Here is a 26431-nt window from a genome sequence, read left to right on the forward strand (position 1 = left end):
GAAAAAAAATCAAAAATTCTTTTCATGCAACATCCTGTGTGTCTTTCACAATTGTCTCTTGTTCACGACAAATCCCTGTTTCTGTGTATATGTTCTCTTCCTTGCCTCTGTTGGATTGCCAGGTCTGTGTAGGAGGCATAATTTACTGCCTAACATAACCATGCACATGTCGTTCCCCTGCTGCATTACCAGTGTTTGGTATGTGTAATCCACCTACAGTATGGGCTATCTATGATCAGATGTGTCTTTACCATAAATGTATACAGTGTGATTTTATTTGCAAGAACAATTTGTGGAATGCAGTGTTCCACAACAGTGTACTTGTACTGCTTTTTATGGCATTTTTATTAGCTGTGCAGAAAATAACAATACAGGATTAGTTGCATTATTAATAGTGTAGAAGAAGTTCATTAGTAATAAATGCATGTAATAAAACAGTCTTTTACTCTGTAAGCATCACTGGAAGCAGACAGGCTGCTGCAAGAATGTATAAGTAGTCGCAAAGCATGTATATAAAAATATATATTCAGTTAGTGAAGAATGACTTAAGCTGCAAATGGGCATCATCTTCCGTCTCCCTTACATTCGGGTTTTGACAGCTGGATGGCAGGGAGACCGAAATTACAGTAACATTGATCATTGTGGAGAGCTGCTGGTACAGTACATACAGCCGTTCTTCCAAGCTGATAACAAAACAGGGGTGAACAGAAAGTAGACTAGTGTTTCCTGTACATGCACCGTCATACATTATTCTAGGATGCTTATGGTGATGCACTGAATGGACAATGGGGATATATCCTAATATTAAACACTTATGTTAAGGAGAACATTATTATTATAATTTATTTATAAAGCATCAACATATTAGGCAGTGCTGTACATTGCGGGGATCATGATCTAAATAAACAACATATTGTCATGAAACATAAGTTAAAGATGGCACTGTACAAGTGCGCTTACAGTGTAAGGGGGTCTATTCATCACCCCTTGATTTCTACAAAAGTCGGTGAAAATTCAAATTTTTACCTACTTTTGTAGATATTGAGTATCAGAGCCATTCATTATAATGCAGGAGATATCACAGATATTTCCTGCTTACCTTTCAGTCCCATTCTGGTCTAAACTTATCGGTATGATTTGGTTCAAATCCCGACAGTGGAAGCCCGGCAGAGGTGAAGATCCCGACTGCGCTAAAGGTAAGTAAAAACGAACCTAACTCCCCACCCCTAACCCTTAACCCTCCCTTAGGGGTGCCTAACCCTAACCTCCCCCCCAAGTGCCTAACCCTAACCCCCCCTTCTTCTAGCCTAACTCTAACCCTCCCGGGGGGCTGCCTATCCCTAAATCCCCCTGGGAGCCCCTAATCTATCCCTCCCCCCCGCGGCTGTCCGCGCCCGGCTTACCTTCGATCGGGATGCCGGGCTCCCGGTGTAGGTAAAATGACAGGCGTTGGGATTTCGATGCCTGTCATTAGATCCTTGCCGGGATTAGACAGTCGGGATGCCTACGGTCGGGATTTAGAGCGTCTGCATCCCGACTGCATACCCATCAAACCAACCCGGGCTTGCCTACCCTCCCGATTTGGTCGGGAGCCTCCCGAATGGTGCTGCTCCTGACCCCCCAGAAAGGCAGGCAAGCCTCTCGGCTGCCGCCTGCCCTCCCAACTACCTACTAGAAACCCCTGCAGCGGGGGGCCCGATGACGCGATTCGCTCTGAATTGCGCCATCGTGGCTCTGCCCCCTGCTTCACAATGCCTTTATTTTTGGCATTGTGATGAGGGGGCGGGGCCATGATGACGCGATTGTGATGTACCAGTAAATGACCACAGCATTGCCAGACAAGCAATTCGTAAACCAAATAAGGAGACTTCTGTGTTTACCTTTCATTTACAAAATAAGAGGATGGGTGATTGACTCAGCAAACACGTGATAAATTTCAGCATGGGATATAGGGGAGGTCAAAACCTAAATCCTTGAAGAGAGGACATCATGCCCTTCACCTTAGCAGGTGGCTTAAATATCTACCAAATATTCTTTTGATAGTAAAAACAATTAAAGTAAAAACTTGTTTTGTATAGAGAAATACAAACTCCAGTGAGTCTATTGTAACTCATCTATTTAATTTTCTATCTTATGTTTATCAACAATTGCAATGCGGTAATCATAAATACAGTTATCACTAGATGTAACACTAGTGGCCTGGTGCTAGTAACCCCTGGGTATGTCAGTTGTGTGTGTGCCTACATGAGGCCCCATTACAGCTTCGGGGAATATATCCCGGACTGGAAAAGATGTATTTAATTAATTGCATTGATTCATTCATAATGCATTGATTTATACCAAACCTGATCAACGTTAGATGGCCTTAATTCTTTAGGGGTCTATTTACTAAGCCGTGTTAGGAGACAGAGTGAAAAGTGATAAGGTACCAGCCAATCAGCTTCCAACTGTTATTTTTCAGACACAGCCTGTGAGATGGCAGTTGGGAGTATCACTTATCACTCTGTCTCCTAACTCTGCTTAGTAAATAGACTACTTTCCTCTGGGCCCGGACACTCGGGGGGCCTGCCCGCCCTCTACTACCCCCCTGCTGCAGCACACTAGAAGTGAATGACTGCCTACCCGCTCCTATTACCTCAATAGTGAGTGACGGCAGGCCAGGGGCCCACTCCTAACAGCGAGCCGCCCACTACTACCGCCCACCATCACACACTAGAATTGACTCGTCGTCAGTCACTTCTCTCTTAGCGCCCTAGGGCCGCCCTCCGTCTCCGCCTTGCTCCTAACTAAGCCGCAATAAAGTTTTGTGAGCCAACGCAGCGTGACGTCATGACGTCTAGCTGCGCCGCTGAATGAGAAAGGAACCGCAGTGTTTGGTGTGAGGACTGAGGAGCCGGAGCAGCCAAAATAGGTAAATGTCCAATTCATCTTTTATTATTGCAGCATGTCATTTGTTGCAGATGTGGGAAGTGGGACTGGCTAGGGGGCTGCTTTGTGCTTTGATTACTTTCTCCCAGCCAGTAAGGGGAAGGGGGGGGGCTTGAGTAGGGGCTGGGGGGCCCTGCCTATTTTATTAGTCCCAGGCCCCACAATTCCTGATGGCAGCCCTGCCTGCGACACTCCCATAAGACGGACTATCTTTGCACATCCGAATAGTCACCGCCCAGGAACTCCCAACAAATCTCCAATACAATTCCTGATTCCGTGTGTCTCAATCGCAACTGCGCCTCTGTGCATACACACCATGGAACGCGTGCGCCGTACGAGTTTTTAAAGAATTTCGAGCACGCGCAATACCAAGGTATTGTGTGTGACTCAGAATCCGCCATTATATCTAAGGCTCTACAACATAATGCCAGTTGTGCTTCTAGTGGTAGTGGGTTACAGACCGCTTATCAGGGCAATCCTTTAGAAATAAAAACCATTAAGAATATCTTATTTTGTGCTAATAGGCACACTGTGAAGATGGGAGCTCACAATCACTGTCTATGGGTAACATATTAATCATACGTGATGAAACAACAGCACCATGTAACAACATGGAGGTTGCCTATCAGACGAGGCGTGTCAAGGCACAACAAACTTTTAGAATTTGATTTAATGTTTCCTTGAAGTAAACACATATCACAAAGTGGAATGAGCCTTTAGCACATTATTACTAAGCGCTTGATCTAACTACATGTTTGTGACCTGAGTTCACCTCCAAACCATGCACCAAAACAATAAGAAAGCAGTGATCCCCCAAAAGTTAAACTGTCTTTTATTTTCTTTGCTCCTGTAACATCTTAGTCAAAGATGTTTTAGGAGAGAGGTTTGAAGTTACTGTACCTTTCCAGGGGCTGTTATGGGGAAAATCGAAAATTGTATGGGGGAAATCCCATTTTAAGACTAGTTTGAAAGACTTAATTAGGTAAATAGCATAATTGGTGTGATTAATACAGTTGTTGTTTATGAGCTCTAGAAGGAATGTTATTCCTCCTGTGATGTTAAATTTGGCAGCTTGCTTGCTGGTGCTTTCCTTTACCTTATCTTCCTCTGGATCAACCCAACTCCGGTATATTTTGAAAAAAAAAAAAGGCTAAACTTGATTCTCTTACAATCTGCTTTGCGAAGAAAATACTTGTTTCATATCACATAGATACAATATGTTGTTATGTATGCTATTATTGTCAAGTGATAAGAGTATGGTATGAAAATTCACCATTCAGAATGTCAACGTGGACATTAGGTCGACAAACAATATGTCGACATTCACAAAATGTCGACATGGTTAACAGGTCAAAATGTCAACATAGAGTTTTTGCATATATTAGCCTAAACCTAACCCTAAAAATTACACAAAAATGTAAATATTATTAACATGTTGACATTTTTGAAAGTCAACATTTCCTGGTTGCTATGTCCATGTCAACATTCAGAACCTGTCAACAATCTGGTGTATACTTATTGAGAAAAGTATCATACCATACAGAAACAAAAACCCACTAACACTGTGCCATGGTTCCAACCCATAACAAAACCACAGCCGGTGGGTATACAGAACAAACTGTAGGAAAGATTAACAAAAATAAACCCTTTATCGCATTGAGTTTAAAAACACCTGAATTGGTATCAGGAAATGGCCTAAATATAGCAACCAGGAAAGGGAGCCACAACAGTGACCTAAAATTCAAAGACGGTCCTGCAGCATGTATAACCTTAAGGTGCGTATCCACTATGCGACCCAGAGAAGACAGTACGATTACGACATCATAATTAGTCGTTCAGTGTAGGCACCCGCCGCCATTTCTAAACATGGTCAATCTGTCGGCAGATTGACCAGCGCGTTCATCCGATCATTGATGTCGGAAACAAGAAGCGGATGGCTGAACGATATCGATGTCATTATCCTTCAGTCATCCATTAATATCACGTAGTGGATACGCACCTTTAAAAGGGAGGGGAGCCATTGGCCACTTCTAAATTGTATCAGGAAGTTAGGGAAACAGCTTTTCTAGTGAATTTTCTCACATGGGGAGGCAATATATGGACATATGGAAGCCAGATCGAGAAAAATTTGACAACTCTGGATTCCACATTTAGGGAACTTTCCATCCAGTCTATTTGGTAAAGATAAACTAGGCAGTAACAAAGCTAATGGGTTAGTGTATACGTACAGATCCACTGTCATAATACTGTCTTTTTGCTGCCGCCACTATTTTAGGTAGTAGTACGGCAGTAACCTTCGAGTAGGATCGTGGGTGAGAGGAAGAGCAGATATCCCAACCCATTTGTAATTCAAAAGGGATATTCAGGTCCCGGGTATACTGGAGAGAATCTCATTTAGTTTACTCTACAGTGAAGTAATATCTATAATGAGAAAGCATGTGTGGTTTGACAGTGGCAAATATCTTGAAATATATGTGTTTTCTTTTAACATACCAATGTGCAGACTATCATGTATTTTACTATTTTTTAACTTGTATTAATTAAAGCTAAGGAAGTGTATTTTGTTTTAGCATTCTTGTGCAAACACATTCAGAACACTCAGCTAATTCACTGGCTGATGGCAAAGTGTATTTATCAGCATAAATGTAATGCACTAGGGCATAAAAGTTTAAAGTTTGCAGAAATTGGATGTCTAAAGAAAATAGATGGGGATAATGATGATTATTTAGATTTTATGTGAGGTCAGGCTGTCATTTCTGTGGATTTGGCTTTCAAATCCTGGCACTCTGATACAGAAATGAGTACTGTAATCAGCGCAAGATAGAAATATAATTGAACCATACAGGAAAAATGTACAGAAAGGATCCAGTGCTTTTTTAGTGTATAGTGTGGTTAATGTTGAAAAATGAAAAGCACAAGCCTGGATAACCGATCGTTAAATTATTTATGGTACAGTAACTGCATTTTTTTTGTTTTAGTAAAATATTATGTTAAGAGCTTTTATGAGTTGAATAATGTAAAAATTAATGTAGAGCCAATAGGCGCCCAATCTACTACACAAAGGGAGTAGAATTGAAAACAGGAGAGTATCTCCGCTGCTGAGAAAGGTACTTTACAGAACAAAACTTTGTTGTGACAATTCCACTTGCCACGGCTAAATAAACATAAAAGAAAAACTTAAATTCTCGCTTAAAACTGCATTTCATTGCACATGGCTGCTTTATTACAAAGCAATCAATCAATTTAAAAATGAATCCTATAAAATCTAGATGATTTTCTGGGTTTCTGCATAAGGAATTTCCTTATTGTGGGAAATAAATTTAAAATATGCTAAATTGCATTTACAAATTATAGCAGCCTTTCTACACACTGCCCAAGGCATCCCCTTCCTCATAACGAGGTTTTGAGACAAAACAGCCCAAATATGTGCTTAATATGTGCCGCAGGTTGTTTTTTTTTTGTGATAATGGTTAACTTATGATCAATTCATTAGATTTATGGACTCCGTGCAGGTTGACATTCAGGTATGATTCAGGATTGGACGCTGCTGCACCCTCTCATGCATCTGTTAACAAAGTGGTGGCTGCGATATTAGGCTGGTGTAGTAGCTTGCGTCTGAATGTGCAAGGACTGAGATGCCCACTTTCAGCGCCTCTGCATGCTGTGACACTGCCGATGATTTTTTTAGGTGCCTATGGCAGGTGAAGTTTTTTCATCTGTGGCTGTGCATTTGGGAATGCAGCTGCTTTCACTGACATGCCCTTGACACACCCATAAACACACCTATGAGCTAGACATTTTTTTGCATTCACTTCAGGTAACCACCCAGGAACACCCATCACTTAGCTGCCCCATTTCTGATACTGTCTATCCCGATCGCAACAGCATCTTTATGTGTACACTCTGTGTAATGCATGCGCCGTAGGGGTTTTCTACTTCAGGGTCCATAGGGTATCCACAGGATACCTTGGGGTATAGGTGTGACGTCAGTCGCAGGGCACCAAAGAGTTAAGCTTTCAGCCTCCCAGGATGCACTAGGTCCCCCTCCTATACCCCGCCCCCGGGCCAAGGCACCTCAGTTTAGTTTGGTGCCCGGCCGGCGTCGGGTGCACCTGTCGGAGTGGGGGCTAGAAGAGCCCCTGAAGCTTTCTTCAGTGCAGCTGTGGCTGCACATCTGGATGTACAGCATGGACAGTCAGTCCTGACGTCCATGCTGTCTTCCCTACACCCCCGCCGGTACCAGAACGCCGGTACCGATCCGGGGATGCTGGTGAGCATCTGGGGTCACAGCTAGCGGTGACCCCAGATGTTCCGGACCATGGCCGGATCCAAGGGGGACAAAGGTAAGCAGCGGGGTCCCGCGGTGGGTCCCCGCTGGTCACATGGTCCTAAGTCCCCAGGCAGGGGGCTCCCTGGGGACTGGCTGCAGCGTGGAGCCAGGTACTGAACCTGCGCTTTCCACTACCACCTGGGACAGCGGACCGCAGCAGAGCGGTAGCGCTGCGGCGTCCCAGGGGTTAAATGCATGCCAGGGGAGCGCGCCTTCCCTGTCTCACAGCCGGTGCCTCCCCCGCTGCACACAGCCCTCTCTGCACTGTGCTGACTGGTCCTGTGTCAGCGCTCCTCCCCCAGGCCAGCTTCTCTCTGCTCCTCAGCGGCCATCTTCTCTGCAACGCATGGTGAACGCTCCTGGAAGCCTGGAAGGAAGCATCGTGGTCTGGGTCCCCCCGCATACCTCTCCTCCGCTGTGGCTCAGGTCTGTGTATGCAGCGCTGTGTCCTACCAGGCCCTGTGTCTGTGTAGTTGAGTGATCAGCGCTGTTAGTGCAGGAATTGTTATTTCTCTGCATTGTATGTGACTGTGCTAGCGCTGCTGCCTGTAACTGTATCTTCTCAAAACTGTCAGCTTTATTACTGTCCCTGTTCTTTCTGCTAAAGCCCTTGCAGTGCGGTGCTGCAGGGTGGTCTCTCGCCTATTTAATACTTAATTGGTGAGAGAGGTCACATACGTGGTGCCATCATGTCTGAAAGTGATTTTCCCCTCCGGCTACAGTGTACCACGTGCAAAGTACCGTTAGCGGAGGGGGAGGGTAGCGCGGAGGGCCTTTGCCGGCAGTGTTTGTCCATGGCGCGGCCTATTACGGTTACAGCACCGGTACAGGAGCCGCCCTGGGCTTGTTTCGCTCAGGCGTTAACAGCTTTAGTGGGCCAGTTAGCTCCGCAGCCCGCGTTTACTCCGATGGGTTTGTCCCAGCAGTCTGTGGTGTCGTCACCCATGCAGGGGTTCCCACGACAATTGGTGGTACCCCACAGTCTCCCTATTTCCCCGCTCCCGGGTTCTCAGGAGCCAGCGTGGGTTAACTCCCTGACGAGTTCTGTACAGCACTTGTCGGATGTGTTGCAAGGGGAGTCTGTGATGCGGCCTCATAAAAGGCCGGTGGCGTCTCTGTCCGCTCCTTATGAGGATGACGAAGGGATGTCTGATGATGGGGAGATTCTGGATCCTTACGATCAGGAACCTCTCCATACTAAGGACGCTGATGCTAAGTCCAAAGTATATATTCCTGGACTTATTCGGGCGGTCCGCACAGCCTTGGTGATTGAGGACGAAGTTCCCCCAGCGGCTAAATCTAAGTATGCCTTTTTCAAAGATGTGAAGGGCGATGCCACAGTCTTTCCTCTTTCGGGTCAGTTGGTGGACCATTTAGAGGAGGCGTGGAAACAACCTGGTAAAAGATACCAGCCGCAGAGACGCCTGGCGGTGGCTTATCCGTTCGCGGATAATTATTTTGCTAAGTGGGAATCCCCTCCACAGGTGGATTCTCACGTGACCCGTCTTGTCCGTAGTGCCACATTGCCGATGCCATCCATGTCCTCCCTTAAGGATGCTACGGACCGCAAGGTAGAAATCTGCCTGAAGTCCGCTTATTCCCTTGCAGGGGGGGCAGCACGGCCGGCTATGGCCATTTGCTGGGTTGCCAGAGCGATGGAGCGCTGGGCGGATTCATTAGAGGCTTCTTTTGAATCTGACTGTCCGGCCGAACAAGCGGAGTTGATTGGCAATCTCCGTGATTCGGCCACCTACATCAACGAGGCGGCTCTAGACATTAGTACACTGGTGTCTAGAATTTCTTCAGCAGCGGTAGCTGCTCGTCGCACCTTGTGGCTGCGATCCTGGAAGGCGGACGCAGATTCCAAGAAAGGTCTGGAAGCGTTGCCGTTTACCGGAGAAGTTCTCTTCGGTCCGGATCTGGATAAGATTGTGGCCACGCTGGCGGCAGCCAAATCTGCTTGTCTCCCGTCGGCTGCTGCTCCTTCTGGTTCTGGACCATCGTCCTTTCGGTCATCTAGGGCCCAGGGCAGGCCCAAACCACAGTCGTTTCCTTGACAGGCTGGCCCTAAGAAATCGGTCAAGCCCCGGAAACAGGCATGGAGTACCAGACGTCCGGCCCCCAAGCCAGATGACAAGCCTGCGGCCTGACGGTCCGGGCCTCCCTTTGGGGGATCCCAGGGTGGGAGGCCGCCTGCTGCAGTTCTCCCGGTGTTGGTCGTTCACTACGACAGACACTTGGGTTCTGGAGGTGGTCTCCCACGGGTACGCCCTCTCCTCCCGGCACAGACCCCCGGCTCGATTCTTCACCACGGGTCTACCATCAGACCGGAACAAGGCTACGGAGCTGCGGAAGGTATTGCACACTATGCTCCAGGCTGGAGTTATAGTGCCTGTTCCATTCTCCCAGAGGGGCCAGGGTTTCTATTCAAATCTATTTTTGGTACAGAAACCCAATGGGTCATATCGTCCGATTCTCAACCTCAAAGCACTCAACAAGTCTTTGCGGGTCCCGAAGTTTCGGATGGAGACCCTACGGTCCATCATTCTGGCGCTGGAACCTGGGGACTACATGGTGTCATTGGACATACAGGACGCTTACCTGCATGTCCCTATTCTTTTGCGCCATCAAGAGTTCCTTCGGTTTGCAATCCGCAGCGACCACTTCCAGTTTCGGGCGTTACCTTTTGGCCTGGTGACAGCACCACGTGTTTTCACCAAGGTGATGGCGGTCATGGCGGCTTCTCTGCGGCTGCAAGGAGTCCGCATGTTGCCGTACTTGGACGACCTGTTATTGGTGGCAGGATCTCCAGAGCTCCTGTTACACCACTTGGACCTGACCATTGCACTGCTGCAACGGCACGGCTGGCTAATCAACTGGCAGAAGTCCACTCTAATCCCGTCTCGGAAGATTCTGCATCTTGGAGCCTTATTGGACTCGGGACAGCAAAGGATCTTCGTGACGGAGGACAAGATCTCTGCTTTACAGTCAAGGGTGCGCAGTTGTCTGCACAGCCGCCGGGTGTCCTTACACTCGGCGATGAGGTTACTGGGCTCCATGGTGTCGGTGTTCGACATGGTGGAATACGCCCAGTTTCTCTCCAGACCTCTGCAGCACCTGATCCTGTCCAAGTGGAACGGGCTGCCTCAGTCTCTGAAGTTCAAGACGATTGTGCTCACCCCGGAGGTTCGCCTGTCCCTTTCGTGGTGGTTAAAGACGACCCACCTCAACAAGGGACGTCCGTTCTGGTTTCCAAATTGGGTCCTGTTGACAACGGACGCCAGTCTTCGGGGCTGGGGAGCAGTTTCGGGTCCACACTTGTTCCAGGGCAGGTGGACTCCGACAGAAGCGGAGTTTCCAATAAATATCTTGGAACTCCGTGCGGTCTTCAATGCTCTCCTGCAGGCACAGCGGTTTCTCCAGGGTCACCCGGTGCAGGTCCAGTCGGACAACGCTACCACCGTGGCCTACATAAACAGGCAAGGAGGAACTCGCAGTCGGGCGGCTCTCGTAGAGGTCTCTCGCATCCTGGTTTGGGCGGAGCGCAATCTTCCGGCCATATCAGCGGTCTTCATCCCGGGAGTGCTAAATTGGGAGGCGTACTTTCTAAGTCGCCAGGACGTTCATCCAGGGGAATGGTCCCTGCACCCGGACGTTTTTCAACTACTGGTGGACAGGTGGGGTCTTCCAGAAATCTACCTCATGGCGTCCCGGCACAACAACAAGTTGCCGGTGTACGGGTCTCGCACAAGAGACGAAGGGGCGTCTCTGGTGGAAGCTCTGTCCGTCCGGTGGACGTTCCGGTTCGCATACCTGTTCCCTCCGGTCTCCCTTCTTCCACGGGTAATCCGGAAATTCAAACAGGAAGGAGGGACGCTCCTGTTGATAGCTCCCGCGTGGCCCAGACGGCACTGGTTCTCAGACCTTCAGGGTCTGTCCGTGGACAGTCCTCTGCGGTTGCCGCTACGACCGGACCTTCTGTCTCAGGGTCCTTGCCTTCACCCGGACCTGACTCGGCTGTCTTTGACGGCGTGGCTGTTGAGACGGCCATGCTGAGGTCCCGGGGGTTTTCCAGCTCTGTGGTGCGTACCATGTTACGAGCTCGGAAACCGTCTTCCGCGAGGATATACCATCGCGTGTGGCATACGTTCTTCCAGTGGTGTCGACCGAGAGGTTATGCACCGCGGGAGTTTCGTCTGTCTCGGATTCTCGCCTTCCTGCAAGCGGGACTAGATCATGGGCTTCGCCTTGCTTCTTTGAAGGTACAGGTTTCGGCCCTATCTGTCTGGTTTCACCGTAGGATTGCTACAATCCCGGATGTGCGCACCTTTATGCAAGGTGTTCTCCGTATTCAGCCGCCCTTTGTTCCATCTGTGGCGCCTTGGGATTTGGCTGTGGCCCTGAGGGCTCTCCAAGGACCGCCGTTTGAACCACTGGGTTCAGTGGATATTAAATGGCTAACAGCTAAGACTGTTTTCCTTCTGGCCATTGCTTCGGCCAGACGTGTTTCTGAGTTAGGGGCTCTTTCTTGTAGACCCCCTTTCTTGGTTTTTCATGGGAACAGGGCAGTGCTCCGCACTCGGCCCGAGTTTCTTCCCAAAGTTGTTTCCCCGTTTCATGTTAACGAGGAAATAGTTGTTCCGGCCTTTAACTCACCGGGTCTTTCCGTGGCTGAGGTCTCTTTGGATGTTGTGCGGGCCTTAAGGACTTATGTTGACCGCACTTCTTCGTTTAGGAAGTCGGACGCTTTGTTTGTCCTCTATGGCTTCCGTAAAAAGGGTTGGCCTGCTTCAAAGCAAACTTTGGCAGCCTGGATCCGTATGGCTATTTCTGAAGCTTATCTTCATGAAGGCCTACCGGTCCCTCCTTCTCTGAAGGCTCATTCCACTAGGTCTGTGGGTCCTTCGTGGGCAGCTCGACGTGGTGCCTCGGCAGTTCAGATCTGCAAGGCTGCTACGTGGTCTTCTGTCCATACCTTCGTGAGGTATTACAGGTTTGACACCTTCGCCTCTCAGGATGCTTCCTTCGGGCGGCGGATTCTCCTTTCTGCACAGGAGCGTCCCCACCCTTAAAGGATACTGCTTTGGGACATCCCCAAGGTATCCTGTGGATACCCTATGGACCCTGAAGTAGAAAATATGAGATATGGTAAGAACTTACCCTTGTTATCTCTATTTCTACGAAGTCCATAGGGTTCCACAGGACTCCCGCCCTGTCGCACCTGTGCTGCAGATGGGCTTTGCTCTGGTCACCGGTTTTCCGTCTCCCTCTGGTGAGAATGTGATTCTTGTATGTGTCCAGATCTTTCTTCTCTCTCTTCCTTCTCCTCCTCCGGCCTATGGCTTGGTAACTAACTGAGGTGCCTTGGCCCGGGGGCAGGGTATAGGAGGGGGACCTAGTGCATCCTGGGAGGCTGAAAGCTTAACTCTTTGGTGCCCTGCGACTGACGTCACACCTATACCCCAAGGTGTCCTGTGGAACCCTATGGACTTCGTAGAAATAGAGATAACAAGGGTAAGTTCTTACCATATCTCATATTTTCTACATTTTTGCACATGCACAATTGTTAATAATCACTCAACTACCTGAACATCGCCATTGCGTGCGTCTCTGAATCAGGCCCTCACTCAGTCCGACTGATTTGTGGCTTCTAAATGCCCAGGTCTCTCCTATACTGGTAGCAGTAAACACAAATGTCCCCTCATTTGATGCAGTTGGGTGTCAATTTTTCAAAATGGTATGCCTTGTTGGGCTACTATATTATTTCTACACGTTTTATGCATTTCAATAAAAATAAAGAAAAATTTACTATAATTTTTCTACTGCATTATTTATTATAAAAACCTATATAGAATTTGGCTTTTTGCAGTTCTGGAAAGGTGTTTAATGTTGAACAAAGTATTTCTTGTTGGTGGTTAGAATGAAACAATACACACATTTGATTTATGTTCTGTTTCTTTCATTTCAGTAACAAAAATAAATAAATAACTGTTTTACCATTTTTGGGTTGCAGTGTGAATAGCAATATACAAACTTAATTTGTGCGGTTGCATAAATAATTACTGATATTGGAATGTGAAATTTCTTCCAATTTCTATTCATCTTTCATACTTTATTGTTGTATAGTTTCTCTTTTTTTGCAGTTTCAATAGTCGCCATAATAAGCAAAATGAAACAACAAACAAAACAAAGAAAAATATTTTTTCCAGTATTACATAATATAATAAAATATTTTGGGACTTTGCTGGGTACATCGTGAATGTATTCCTGCTACTTTTTGTTTTAAATCATTATTATTGTTACTGTTTATTTAGATATAACATGGCCCAATTTACACAGTGCTGTGCAGAGAATTTTGTCATTCATATCAGTCCCTGCCCCATCAGAGTCTACAGCATAAATTCCCTTTCATGCAAGCGTGGACACAATATACTCACTAGGATTAATATTGTCAGAATCCAACATGCAATCTCCACACAAATAAGACCCTGGATAGGAATTGAAATCATGACCACAGTGCCCCTCCCCACCCCCCACCCCCCAGTAAAACCCGCTACCTGCAGGGACTGCCTAGCAGCTGCAGTGACTTCCCTTTGGAAGTGCTCCCTGCTAATCACAGGCACTCCTTGGGGAGGTGTTTTCTCCCCCTGGGACTGCCAGTCCAGAGTATGATGGCAGCACTGTTTCCCATGGGAGCCACTCCCCTGCTAAAACAACAGCTCTTACCATCTTCTAGAGGCTGCAGCTGATGCAGTCCATAGAAGCTGGCCATTCTGCTAATCTATGCACATGCGTGGGATCGCGATCCTGCGCATGCGCACAATTACAGACCCCCGGCCAGACCGGTAAGGCACCAACGCTGCTAACCTCTATTCCACCATGCTTTCAACTTTAACGATCGCCTAGAGTTGGGCACATTCTTAACATGATAGCATAGGGATGGAACTTGACAGTGCTAGTAGGGAATGCTAACATTGCATTACATTATTTTTTTCCCCAATACAATAATAAGTTTCATATAAAGTTACACAAGAGAATAAGAGAACTGAAGTATTGACAATTCTTAATAAATAAAGACCTCTACATCTGTTGTTTTTCTGCAGTAAGGCAAAAATATAACCACAACTTGGTATAATATAATCACAACACAAATGAATAAATTGGTATCAGTTGAAAGGGTCAATACACAGAAAAGTGGATGATAGTCATTGTCACAACAAGCTTTATCTGCACATGCATGAAATGTGAAAGAGTTAATCAAAACAAAATCACCTTGAATCATTTTCAGAGAGATCTGGTCTGTCTGAATATGATTTAAGTCCACCCCAAAAAATATCTCGCAGTTCTGCCACCGTTAAGATTTAGGGGGAGAAGTAATAACTAGTGTTAAATGTCAGTTGTGCTTGTTCCAGTGCAATTTGACCTTTTTTCATTATTCTTTGGTGGATAAGTATTCTCTTGACACTCCCAAGCCTTCCTTCACTATGTGGTCACTAAAACATATCAGATTTTTAATGATAATTCTATTAACCACAATATGAATATGTGCATATGAAACATCATTATGAAATATGGATTGCACGGGAAGTTATTTTATTTCTCTGTGTTCCATATCAGACTTGTATGTATGACACATATCATGTAGCTCATTTCACAGATTAAATATTGTATAGAGAAGTCTTTCCAAATATGGATTATAAAAGTATTATTTTTAAGTAAATCCCCTACATTAGTAACATACAGACCTGGGAGAAATTGTCATCTGTAGTCATCTTACCTTATCTTGAAGCTGAGTCCAGGGCCGGACTAAGGCTTGTATGGGCCCTAGGGTAACTAAGTTGTGGGGGCCCCCACGAAGGCACATGGAGCCTCGGCAGGGTCACACTATGTGGGCAGGGGCAAACGCAGGATTTTGTGGGAGTGCATATTATAAGGGCACAGTCGTGCCCTTATTTTAAGGCTGCATTTAAAAAAAGGGATTTCTCCATAGAGAATTCCGGAGGGGGTAACGCAGGTGTCCTATGGAGAGCTCAGGGCGGATAGAAACCACCCGTGGAGCAGAAGGTCACCCACAGCTTAGCGAGCAGCCTGAAGAAAAAAAAACGCCCTGATTCAGAGCGAGTGGCTCTGAATCAGGCCCTAAGTCTAACATGCTCCACTACAATTTAAAGGATATATAAAGAAACAACAAGCTTCAAATCGCGCATCATCAATCTAACATATATGAGTCTATGCTTAAAAAATAATACTTAATTTTTTAGGTATAGACTCATATATGTTATATTGATGATGCGCGATTTGAAGCTTGTTGTTTCTTTTTATATCCTTTAAATTGTAGTGGAGCCTGTTAGACTTAGGCCCGTATTCAATTTGCTGCTGGACTTTTCGCCTCCTTCACCTATTTTCCAAGCGGAAAAGTATTGTGCGCGTGCACGATATTCCCCGTATTCAATTTAAAAGGATGCGAAAACGGGACATGGCGAAACTTGGAGGTGCGAAAGAGAAGGGATTTTTCAGGAAATCATCCTTGGACCCCCCCCTAAAGATGTCCAGACATGGGGGATCACTATGGGTACCCCCAGTTTTTGCATGCAGAAGGGAAGTCGGGTTTTTAAATAGCCGCAGCAGGTGCATAAATGCGGCTTTGAAGAAGGTGATACAGAAGAGCATTAGGCAATTTTTTGGGGGAATATTAACTATGCCCATCAAATTTGGGGTACATGAAAATGGGTGCAAGCATATTTTTAAGTCCCTAAAATGATTTTTAAACTTCTTAAAAACTGTACCTGCCGCTACTCGCAATGAAGAAAACACCTGCCGCATACTTTGGAACCCCTCTGAATTTATTATCGCGATTTTAAAAGTGTGTTCTCTCATTTTTTCTTTTTTACCCCCAAAATTAAAGTACATTTTTTGGGGTGTCCCTATTTTTTTTTTTTTTTACTTTTTTTTTTACTTTTTTTTTACATACATTACTTTTAGGGGCCATTCCCAGGGGTGCAGGCTATTTTTTTTTAAGCCTGCACCCCTAAACCACAATTCTGCACTTTTTTTCGCCATGTATTAAAGGCTAAAGGCTGGCGAAAAATTATCCCCGTGTTTTTACATTGACTTTTCACGCCGGCGAAAAGTCTTTGTAATTGAATACGGGGATGATGACATAGGCGAAAATGACGTCATCGGCGATAAATTATCACTGATAACGGGTTTTCGCCTCAAATTGAATAGCAAAGCTTTCCAGCTACCATCCTACGCCATTGCTTCATGCTCCTTCCTCACTGTCTAACCAATCCGTGTCACCCCTTACCTGTCTACCCCTCCACTATTAGAATGTAAGCTCTCCTGAGCAGGGCCCTCTTCCCTCACGTAAGTTCTCCTTCGCTTACTTATACTATCATTTACTCCTAACTCCCCACAACAGCACTTAATTAAAAATCATATCTTATGCAAAATACTGAGTAAAGGCATAATAAAAGATTTGATTAGCTATAAGAGAGCTACATCGATACCCGTGTATATGTTATATCTTCATAAAATGAACTTTGTCAGCAATGGCTTGTATTTGTAATTGCATTTTACAACTACTGTAACATATATATATATATATCTTGATATTCCATGTCTATCTGGTATGCAGTCGGTAAGCCGACAGACGTAATCCTGACAGCCGGCTTCCCGACTGCTTTATCCCGGCGAGGGTTAAATGACAGGCGTCTAAATCTAGGCACTGGGGGGAAAGGTTAGGGTTAGGCACCCTAAAGGAGGATTAGGGGGTTAGAACTAGGTTAGTAAGTACTTACCTTCGACGATCGGGATTTCATCCTCTACCGGTCTCCTGGTGTCGGGGTTCCAATTATCATCAATCTGTAAACTGTCCATCTATATTAATATCTCGATCTTGTAATTGAGGCCCCTTTATCATATTTAATTGGTCCAACCCATTGATAGTTTACTAAAGTGAGAGTTTTTATAAGTGGAGATGTAGCCCATAGCAACCAATCAGATTTGAATTAACATTTAACTAGCACCTTTCTAGAAGATAATAGCTAGAATCTGATTGTTTGCTATGGGCAACATCTCCACTTCTAAAAACTCTCACTTTAGTAAATTTACCCTTCCAATATTGAAATCTGCTACATACTCTTGCTTGGACTAAACTTACAAGCGCTCGTATAATATAAATCACATTTCAGTTAAATAGATTGCAGTTAACAGCAGATCTTTCAGTCATGGAATATAATAATTCGCTATTAGTTTCTCACTTGTTTTAGAACTGAAGCTAAAAAATGTCACAAATTGGTTGTTCAATAGATTTTGTTGTTACATCAATTAACTAATACTGTCAGTGTTACTGATACATATTTCACTCTGTACATTAAGGACTGCTACATGTATTTTGCTTTTTCTTTAAAAAAACCAATGTTGTAGCAATTGATTTATTAGAAGGGATGTAACACACTCAGGTCTTCTTGAGGTAACAGCTTCTTAGACAAAACAACATCTGGTTGTAGTAGATTATTTGTGACATAGTACATGCTTAGATGAATGACTCAGCATTGGGTTTTTGTTGGATAAGGAAATATATAATTCAGAGCATATGCAAATTATGCTGACATTTACATTCCTTGACCGTTTCCTAAGATGTGACAGCTCATACACGAAAAAGAGCTAAACTATATATATAATGTGTGTGTGCACATACACACACAGTGGCTTGCAAAGTATTCACATCCTCTAAAAAGGTCAACACATTTGTCTGTGTTACAAATGACTCTTACACCAGTGGTTCCCAAACTGTACGTCGTGGCACCCTGGGGTGCCTCGGGACACTTACAGGGTGCCTCAGGTTGGTTGTCCAGCACCAAATAAAATTTATTTATGGTCAGCGCAAACCTGTCCACCACCACATAACTGAATCCAAGGATGACAGGTAAACACAATTTACTTCACTTTACTAATTTTTTTCCTGAATTTCTCATTAACAAACTTTTGGATTAGGGGTGCCGTGAAAACTATGCTGATACTCTAGGGCGCCGTGATTCAAAAAAGTTTGGGAACCACTGTCTTACACACATTTGTTCCACACACTGTTTTTTTTGCGACCCAGTACGCTCTGAAAGTAAATATTCAAACTCATTCATTATTTGTCTGCAGAATATACTTGTTGCTGCTTGCATTAGTTTTCAACCCCGGCAGACCAGTATTTGGTAGATCCACCATTTCCTGCAATAACAGCTGTAAGTTTGTTAGGGTAAGTTTTGCACACTGTTGGGGAGTGATTTGTGCCCACTCTTTCTTGCAGATTTGCTGTCGGGATTTGAACCGCCGGTCATGCGGCCGGAGGTAAATCATACTGATTCCTTGAGAACTGCGGGGTAAATTTACTAAGGGTCAGTTTTCAGTTCCATTCTATTTTGTGGGGATTTTGAGGTGAATTTGTAGTGATTTTGACAATCAGTTATTTATTAAAGACAAAAGCGACTCAAAATCCCCAGAAATAAAACTTCAAATAGATGGTAGATTTTAGAAGGACTAGGAAAAGAGCCCCCCGACCCCTATTTTTAAATGGTTCAGAGGTAGAGCGGGTTAGTGGATTCAAGTTTTTAGGAATTAACTTTTCTGATGACCTATCATGGTCTTCACATATTTTATCAATAGTTGGGAGGAGGCTCAGCAACACCTTTTTTTCCAAAGGAAACTTAGAGCAAGTGGTTTATCAAGGCCATTACTTGTACATTTTTATTGTTTTATAATTGAGTCTTTTAACGTACTCCATCACTGTTTGGTATGGGCATTCCAAATGTACGGACCGTGTTTCTTTAGGTAGGGTGGTCAAAGCATCTGAAAGAAGCATTGGCCAATCCATGCCTAGATTAGAAGAAATTTATACTAAATTTATGCTGATTTTAGCCACCTGTGTTATTCACTGTTCTCTTTATTGCCCTCTGGTAAGCATATTAGGTGTATTGGGTGTCGAAATAGCAAACTGTGGAACAGTTTTTTTACCTGCCGCGAATGTTAGCTTAAATTCCTACATTTTTATTGTACTTTTTATGTAATTTTATCTGACTGTGAGTTTCTTGCATCACAATTCACTGATACATTTGTAATGTTGATGTGATAATACATTTTGATTGATTTATACACCATCTGTACCTCCCCATACCCATCAGTAGAAAAAGCTTATTTACGAACAGTCCATTTGAAATGAAACTAAAAATCGTCCAAAAATCACCATTTTCAATATAACCATCAGAAACAGTTATATTGAGTCTTCAGACAATTCTACATGATTTAAAAAAATAGGATGGGAAAACATGGGAGACAAACATGTGGGGCACTCTGGCTTTATAAATCAGGCACTTTAAAAAATGAATTTAATGACTTTTAAAAAATTGTGGATATGCAAATTAGCACTGGGATGAAAGTGGTTGTGGGTAATACAGTGCATGTGACATGTTTTGGCCATTAGGAATGCCTTTGTATAATTTTGCGTCTATTTTGGGCTCTATTGAGGGTGAGTAGAACACATTTAGAACTTCAAATAGAAGCTGATGCGCACCATCGAGATCCGAATGGAACCGAAAATCGAATGTTGGTAAATGATTTATTTTGGATTAAACCACTGTGGTCGATTTTGTGGGGATGTTGGTTCTGTTTTGGTCGATTTTGAATTGAACCAAATCGACTGTTAGTAAATTCACCCCTGCAAGTTTCATATAGTGTCACAGAATCTCAGTTGGACTGAGTTTTGGATTTTGGCTTGGCCATTGTAGAACTTTTTTTTTTTTTGTTGTTAAACCACGTCATTGTCTCTTTGGCCTTGTGCTTGGGATCATTGTCCTGCTGAAAGGGTGTGGTGTAAATTGTCTAAAATCATAGTGTCAAAAGTCATCATGTCAACACGAGAATGTCGATATTAATCATGTATGAAATGCCTACATGTTAGAATGTTGAAATATCGTCCCTGGTGGCCCAGCGGTGACTTACCTGCTTCCGACGGTTGCAGCGGCTCCAGCGTGGCTTCTAAGACCCTGGCTATCATATGCCTGTGATTTCCGGGTCAGAGCTGTGTTCCTCTTGTGCTCCTGTAAGTAATTCTCCCTTAATCCATACTACTAACCCTCCCTCTAGTGAACCTTAATCTCCCCCCCACAGCCTAGCCCTAACCTCCACCTGCAGCTTAACCCTCATGTGGACATTCTAACAATGCAGACATTCTGAGACGTGTTGCCTTTCGACATTTTAACAATGTCGACATAACTGTTGACATTGCGGTTTTGACATTATGGATGTCGACATAGTGATTGTCGACTTTTTTAGTACATCCCTGCTGAAGAATGATCTTTCTCTTTTGATTTTTGGCAAAATGAATCAAGGATAGGTATGTTATGTGGACAGTATGTATTTCCACAGTCACTACGTGAACATGACAGTGCCGTGGTTGAGATCCTGACACAGGTATAATGCTACTGTGCAGGTCTTTAAACTTGCTGGTTTGTGGCATATTTAAAGAATTACACCCATGTCAGGATCCTAAGGCTGGCATGTCGACATAGTGACTGTGGATATATTAATTGTCGATATGCTGACCGCATGGTGCCTTCCTATATTTTCCACCATTAATCAGATCTTCAATGCTAACAAGATACCCGCTGAGAAAAGAGCACCCCTACATCAGGCTGCTGCCACCCCCATATATCTCTGTTGGTATTGTGTGTGGAATGGTCAGTGGGCCTGATTCACTACCGATCGCAACTGCAATTACGCACAGTCCCATTGCGATAGTATGCTAATCCATTGCTATTGCTATGCCACCGCAGCACAACATAAGGACACCCACTTTACCTTACACACATCCGTAATCCTTAGTAAGACTGCAAAACCATAGGTAACATCGAGTACCATCGTAGCCTCACGCACACTTGCACAAGGTCAGACATTACTCAGGAATTGCTAACCTCGTTGCACACTACGAGTACTCGCGTAACGCATCGCAGTGTATAATTTATGCACTCCCGTGCAACGGTGTTCACGCCTGTGTTTCTCCGACTCCCCCCCTTCACCTTCCCCTGGGAGTGTTAGGGTTAGGCTTGCGGGGAGGGGGAGTTAGGGTTAGGCACCAACGGGGGGACTTAGGGTTAGGGCTCGCCTAGGAGGGTTAGGTTTAGGGTACAGGGAGAAGGGGTTAGGTTTAGGCACCCCCGGGGGAACATAGGGTTAGGCACCACCAAGGGAGGGTTAGGGATAGTGAGGGGACAGGGGAGGGTTAGCCTAATTACCAGCCCCAGTCGGGATGTTGAACCTTTCCGACGTCGATATGAGAACCACCGGCTATTCAGCCGTCGGTATTTCATACGGTTCCTTTTGAATTGGGTCAAAAAGCTACATTTTTGCCTTATCTGACCACAAAGTGATATTCCACATTTTAGCTAGGTCATTCTGATATGGTTTTTCTTCAGTAGTGGCTTCTTTCTAGCCATCCTCCCATACAGGTAGGTTGTATGCAGAGCGCTTGATATGGTTGGTGCACATTCAATTCATTCTCAACCACTGCACTCTGTAGCTTCTTCAGAGTGATAGCTTTCCTCACTTACTCTATGGTTTCCCTCACTTACTGTCAGCGGAAATGTCCTCCTTGCTCTGACGGTGAAGTTTGAGGAGCGGCTTTGTCTAGGCAGTGCCTGGGTGGTATGGTGCAGCTCCATTTCCTTATAATTGATCCAACAGTGGGCCTGATTCAGAGCCGCTCGCAAGCGGCCGCTCATTCGCTCCGTGCGATGTTCGCACATCTGCGTATGGGTTGTAATGCGCATGCGCCAACCAGTCAGTGCGGTCGGAAATCGAGCGCTCGCAAAATAGCGAGTGCCTGCTAATTTGAGTGACAGGATGAGGCGTTTGTGGGTGGTAACAGGGGAAGGTGCTTGAAAACGGGGAGTGGAGATCCGAATGCAGGCGTGCCAAACGGTCAAAACGGGCGTTTTAAGGGTGTGCATAATTAACAAAGCAGCGTCATCGACCACGTCACTTTGTTATTTCTTAGCCTGAACTGTTCGCATGATTGCGGTAGGAAAATCCTACCACAAGCACTGCAAGCAGTTCAGACGCCTTTCGATGTACTCGATTATTCAAATAAATAGCGGAGATGACGTAGGATGTGAGCAGCCAGGGGGCGTCTTTACAAAATAGCGAGCGCATGTTTCGTTCGCTCGCTCAGACATAGAGGCGTCAACAGACCGCAATGAGCGAGCGCTCAATTTAAATAGCCGGCCCCTTTTTCTGAACGAGCGAGCGCAAATAGCGTCCGGCTCTGAATCAGGCCCAGTGTTCCCTGGGATATCCAAGGACGTGTATATTATTTTGTAGCCTTTTCCTTTCTTTTGCATGTCTATAACTTTATCTTTCATTTTCCAAAAATGCTCTTTGATCTTCAGTATGACCATTGTTATTAGGGGGGGTCTTTTTATCTATACAATGTAAAAAATTTTAATGATTCACAGTTAGAGACTATTTGAAAGCCAATTGTTATGGCAATATCTTTCATCTGTCTAAACGTGGAGCTTTCACAGCAAAGGGGTATAATACTTATCAAGCAGCATATTTCTGTTTTTTGTTTGTATTTATAGAAAAATCTGCAGACAAATAATGAATTATGGTTTTGAATATTTACTTTAAAAACCTAGTGGTTTACAATGAAAACACTGACTGGACCAATCCGTGCAGATGTCATTTGTAATATAGAGAAATCTGCTGACTCTTTAGGGGGTAGAATATTTTTGTGTCATTGTGGGCGTATATATGCATACAAATGTATACTAGCTGATGTACACGGTTTCACCCAGATAGACCGTAGATATTTACTGTCTCCATTTCAATCTCACCACTCCACTAACACATTAATCCTTCCCCTCTATGGTAATGCATCACTGCTATAGTAACTCATGTTTCTCCCTCACCTGTGGACTAACACATTCCACTCCCTCACCTCTTTAGTAACACATTATCCTTGATCATCTCTGTAGTAACACATTTCCCTCACCGGGTTGTAGCACATTTTCCTCAGCCAGGTTGTAGCACATTCAACATTTCTTTCCCTCACCTGTGTAGAAATACAATCCCTCCATCACACCTGTAGTAACACATTACCCTCACTCACACCTGTATTAACTTATTTTCCTCCATCACCTCTGTAGTAACATATTACCCCCGCTAACCCTTGCAGTAACACATTCCCCTCCCTCATCTATGTAGTAACACATTCCCTTCTCTCACCTGTGTAGTAACACATTCCCCTCCCTCCCCTGTGTAGTATTACATACCGCTACCCATACCTGTGTAGTAACACATTCCCTTACCTCATCTATATAGCAACACATTTCCCTCCCTCATCTGTGTAGTAACACATTTTTCTCTCTCACTTCTGTAGTAATACATTCCCTTCCCTCACTATTCAAATAGGGAAGCCACACCTAACTGTCAGTGATGTTTGGCAGCACTTGGGGTGACAGTTGGTGTTTGAATATTGAACTGTCAGTCAGGACATTGCACATGGGGAGGAAACATTTTAGCCCTTTTCACCCCCTTAGGAGACCAATTTAAAAATATCCTTTTTTAGTGGGTGTCTACGTTATGGAAGATATATACTCCCAGATTTTCATGTTTCTAGATCCAGGGGTTTGGGTTGGGCATCTTAATTTCAGTTTTTCTATTGCATAGTTCTTTTAATCTTCACCACCCAGTACAAAATACACCATTGCTGTACATTTTATCCAGCCTTCAACAACGAATGTAGGCAGTTCATATAAGCATGAAAAATGTTCAGAATATCCCAACAGCAAAATACTTATTGAGTCTGTCGGCTTCGGTCTAGAAAGGGCCGTTCAAGACTTATAGCAATTACACAGCATAACACCAACAGTTACAGCATGGCATATAGGTATGACACCCCTCCCCTCAAGAATTGGACCTATAACCCTTACCTGTAATTCAATATTCAATGCACCTGTGCCTTCCATCTGGCATGCGTTCCAGATGACTGCGCATTGGCATCTCATCCTATGCGTCCCCAGTCGCGAGAGACTGGGCACATCATGTGCCATCTTCAGCTACGCGCGGTCACGTGGCTAATGTTTACTTCCGGGATTTAGATGGCTAAAGCAGCGTCCTCTTTCGTCATGGCAAACCGATATACTATCCTATCAAGTGCCATGTTTATCCATTGCTTAAATAAAGCTCTATCACACGCTTATATTTTATGCCTCTCTAAGGGTCCTTTTCTCAATGACTGGTGGGGTGCCATATCTATAATGAAATCCTGGTTACATGACCATACAACAATTCTCTTACATACATAAAAAACTGTTAGATCAAATAATATTTTACAATAACAAACAATATAAAAGACACACAAAAACACACTAGACCAAACCCACTATCACTGACCTTATTATCACATAACTATCTAGGTTAATGTTTTACTCATAGAATAGGAATCAATATTACCTATCCTACCTGAAAAAATGCAGTTAGTAGTAAGTTACCACATACGTATTTCCACAATAATTATTGGGTAGCCACAAAATTAAAAGATATAGATCCTTACAAGAAGCATCGATAATTTATACTTTCATTCAACCCCTTCGGGGCAATAGTGTTTAAATTAAAAATCCAACGTGCTTCTTTTTGCAACAAATTTTTTTCTCGGTCACCACCCCTCGTTAGCAATGGAGCATGATCTATTATCATGCATTTCAACATCCATGTCTGGTGTCCCATCTGCATGAAGTGACAAGCCACAGGTTTGTCACTTTTGCCATCTCTAATGGCTATATATATATATATATATATATATATATATATATAGTACTAGCTAAAGTACACGGTGTTGCCCGGGTTTAAATCTTCAAGTTGTTAAGTTTTATTATGTGATGTTGCCCAAATCCATCCAGTGGAAGGCCCAGAACAGGCTCCCTGGGTCAAAGTTTTGCCCGGGGCTCTCCGCCGTAAGGTCCGACTTGGACCCCAACACTCCATCCCAGACCACTTGCCATCCCTCTGTGAAGTTGTCATTCAGGTCCTTCCAGTGGAAGGCCCAGAACAGGTTCCCTGGGTCAAAGTTCTGCCCAGCATCCCCAGGCCAAAGTTCTGCCCAGCGTACACCAATGGGAGGTCTGACCAGGACCTCAACCCCCTAGTATGTCTTCTGGGATCTAATGTTACCACTCTGTGAAGGTTTCGTCCAAATCCATCCAGAGGAAGACTCAGAACAAGCTCTCCAGGTCAAAGTTCTGGCCAGTGTACACCAACGGGAGGTCCGACAGAGACTCTAACTCCCATAAAACCTGGACAGGCTCCAACTGGACCACCTCACATTGGTTTCATCACAATCAGTGTCGGTTGTCCAAATGCATAACCGGACAGACAAACAAACAGACCAACAAATTTTATATATAAGTGTGTATATATATATTTATTACTAATATACCAAAAGTCATGGGATAGCAGTATTCAAAGATAATGGTGGGTGGTGCCACAGTTGTAATCTGACATTTTGTGAGTCAGTTTGAACACCGGCTAAGCTGCTGATGGCAAGGTGATGTGAATTATCGGAGTTTGAACGAGGCATGATAGTGAGTGCCCAACAGATGGAACATTCTATTTCCAAAGTTGTGCGGACAACATTCCTCGATCTATGGTGTCACATGTGTACTGGGAAAACCTCATGGAAGGCATTACAACTCACTGTGGGATAGCGCAATGGATGACCACGGGTGCTTAATGATCGTGACAGGCTGTTTCTGGCCAGAATTGTCCATGGTAACGGACAAGCGACACTGGCTCAAATCACATTCACATTCAGTGCAGGTGGTACCAGATGCATAACCCGCAGGTCAGTGTAGCATTCTTTAGCTTCCATTGGATATGGGAGTAGAAGACCCACCAAAGTGCCCCTATTAACAGTGCAACACTGGACACAGCTCCTGAACTGGGCACATGATGTCGCTAATTGGACCCTGGAGGACTGGAAACGTGGCATGGTCTGACGAGTCACAGTTAAAGTTGTTTCGGGCTGAAGGTAGGGTTTGGGCGTGGCACAGACCCCATGAAGCTATGGTCCCCAGTTGTCAGCAAGGCACTGTGCAGGCTGGTGGTGGTTCTATAACGGTGTGGAGT

At 44.6% G+C, this 26431-nt stretch overlaps 1 protein-coding gene across 2 annotated transcripts in view; it reads left to right on the forward strand.

Moving 5' to 3' along the window:
• Positions 1 to 26431, forward strand: part of SHROOM2 (shroom family member 2) — a 301341-nt gene that overhangs the window by 203047 nt on the left and 71863 nt on the right. The gene's annotated exons all lie outside the window — the stretch shown is intronic.

Source organism: Taudactylus pleione, unplaced genomic scaffold (genome assembly GCF_031769625.1).
Source record: "Taudactylus pleione unplaced genomic scaffold, aTauple2 ptg000026l, whole genome shotgun sequence".
Taxonomy (NCBI): Eukaryota; Metazoa; Chordata; class Amphibia; order Anura; family Myobatrachidae; genus Taudactylus; species Taudactylus pleione.